The following is a 2,500-nucleotide window of genomic DNA, read 5'->3' on the forward strand; positions in this document are numbered from 1 at the left end:
TTGAGAATGAGCCGCGGCGTGGATAATTGCTAAGTACACGGGTATAGACGGAATAAAATGTATCCTTCGGTCGAAGCTGGATAATTGCTAAGTGCACGGGTATAGACGGAATAAAATGTATCCTTGGGTCAAAGCTTAATGTGGTATAGACGGAATAAATGTATCCTTGGGTCAAAGCTTAATGTGGTATAGACGGAATAAATGTATCCTTGGGTCAAAGCTTAATGTGCTATGTCACGGAAAAAAAATTAAAAATGAGCTGTGGCATGGAAAATTGCCAAGTATTTGGGCTAAGAGAAGGGATAAAACAATTAATATCCCCATATATATCAATTAAATAAATAGGATTTTTGGTAGCCTTTTTATAAGAACTCCAAAGTTAAGCGTGCTCGCGCGGGGGTAGCTCAGAAATGGGTGACCTCCTGGGAAGGGGTTCCTCCAGTTGACCGAGAATTGACCGAGAATTGACCGAGAGTTGACCCACATGAGCGTGCGTGTCGGCGTGGCCGTGGCACGGGCGAGGGAATGGCCGTGGCACGGGGTAGGGGCACGGGGCGCGGGGCGCGGGCGCGGGCGCGGGCGCGGGCGTGGCCGTGGCCGGGCGTAGGGCGTAGAGGCGTAGAAGCCGTAGATGCCCTTAAAGCCCTTTAAGCCATTTAAGGCTTTAAGGCGTGGGCGTGGCACGGGCGCGGGCATGGTTGGTTTGGACGTTGCACGGTCTAGGCATGGACTTGGCATGGGTGAGGCACGGTCGCTTCAACGGTTGGTTCTTAGTTGCAATGCCATGGCACGGGCTTTACCACGGTTGGTTCTTGGTTTCAAGGCTTGGGCACGGCCGAGTAATGGGTTTTATTCACAAAACCAACTCCATATATCTTAGAAAACATTAGACTTGATGGAGATTCAAAAAAAAAAAAAAAAAAATTTTTTTTTTTTTGACGCCTCGGCCGAGTCATGCTCGAGCAATGGCCGAGGCAGGATGGAGCGACGGCCCAGTCATGCTCGAGCAATGGCCGACCGGACGACTGGAACATGTTTTGGAGCTTGTAAAATTAATTTAAAAATAATCCTATGGGTTCTCTTCACAAGACCAACTCCAGATCTCTTAGAAAACATTATACTTGATGGAGATTCAAAGAAATTAAAAAAAAAAAAAAAAAAAAATTTGACGCCTCGGCCGAGTCATGGCCGAGCAGGATGGAGCGACGGACGAGTCATGCTCGAGCAATGGCCGACCGGATCCTGGAACGTGATTTTAAAAAATTAATTTAAAAATATTCCCATGGGTTCTCTTGATTATAGCTCGAGCATATATCTTAAAAAACATTATACTAGATGGAGGTTCAAAAAAAAAAATAAAAAAAAATAATTTTTTTTTTTGGTCATGGCCTTGGAAAATTTAATGTTTACTGGTGTCACATGGCCAAATGTTCGTTTGTATCTTTAGGGGGGGGTGGTTCCTTGAGCTTGAAAATGTTGACCAAGAGTTGACTCGCATGATAAGAGCATAATTTGCTACGGACCCAAAGACGGATTATGACCGGGCTGACCCGACAAGTCGCGACCGACCGCCGGTGACCCCCCGCCGGCGGCGGAGCTCCGGCGACCGCCCGCCGGAAAATTTTCCGGCGACCAAAAATTTTCCGTGGATGAAAATTTGTTGGAATATGAATGTTCTCCCTAAAAGGTTAAGAACCAAGGCGGAGGCAAGTCTAGTGAGGTAAAATAATGGGTTGAAGGCTCGTGAGAAAACGTTAGAGCCGCCGATGCATGCTCGAGCGACGGGAGAGAAATGCTCGAGCGACGGGAGTGAAATACTCGAGCATGATCGAGCACGGGCCGAGGCATGCTCGAGCGACGGGAGAGAAATGCTCGAGCATGATCGAGCACGGCCGAGGAATGCTCGAGCGACGGGAGAGAAATGCTCGAGCATCGAGCATGGCCGAGGCATGCTCGAGCGACGGGAGAGAAATGCTCGAGCATGCTCGAGCATGGCCGAGGAATGCTCGAGCGACGGGAGGAATGCTCGAGCATGATAGAGGATGGCCGAGGCATGCTCCATCGCTGGCCGAGGCATGCTCCATCGCTGGCCGAGGCATGCTCGAGCGATGGCCGAGGCATGCTCGAGCGACGGGAAAGAAATGCTCGAGCATGCTCGAGCATGGCCGAGGAATGCTCGAGCATGCTAGAGGATGGCCGAGGCATGCTCCATCGCTGGCCGAGGCATGCTCGAGCGATGGCCGATGCACGCTCGATCGTTGGCATGATCGAGCGATGACCGAGTCATGCTCGAGCGACGGGAGGGAAATGCTCGAGGCACGGTCGAGCGATGGCCGAGAGATGGCCGACCGAGAAATGCTGGGGCGCGCTCGAGCAATGGCCGAGGCGACGGGCGAGAAATGCTCGAGGCACGCTCGAGCGATGGCCGAGAAATGCTCGAGCGATGGCCGAGAAATGCTCGAGAGACGGCCGAGAAATTCTCGAGGCACGCTCGATCAAT

Source organism: Urtica dioica, unplaced genomic scaffold (assembly GCF_054948205.1).
Source record: "Urtica dioica subsp. dioica isolate 48M unplaced genomic scaffold, U.dioica_male_clone48M_v1_H2 Urtica_dioica_male_H2_contig_16, whole genome shotgun sequence".
Classification (NCBI taxonomy): domain Eukaryota; kingdom Viridiplantae; phylum Streptophyta; class Magnoliopsida; order Rosales; family Urticaceae; genus Urtica; species Urtica dioica.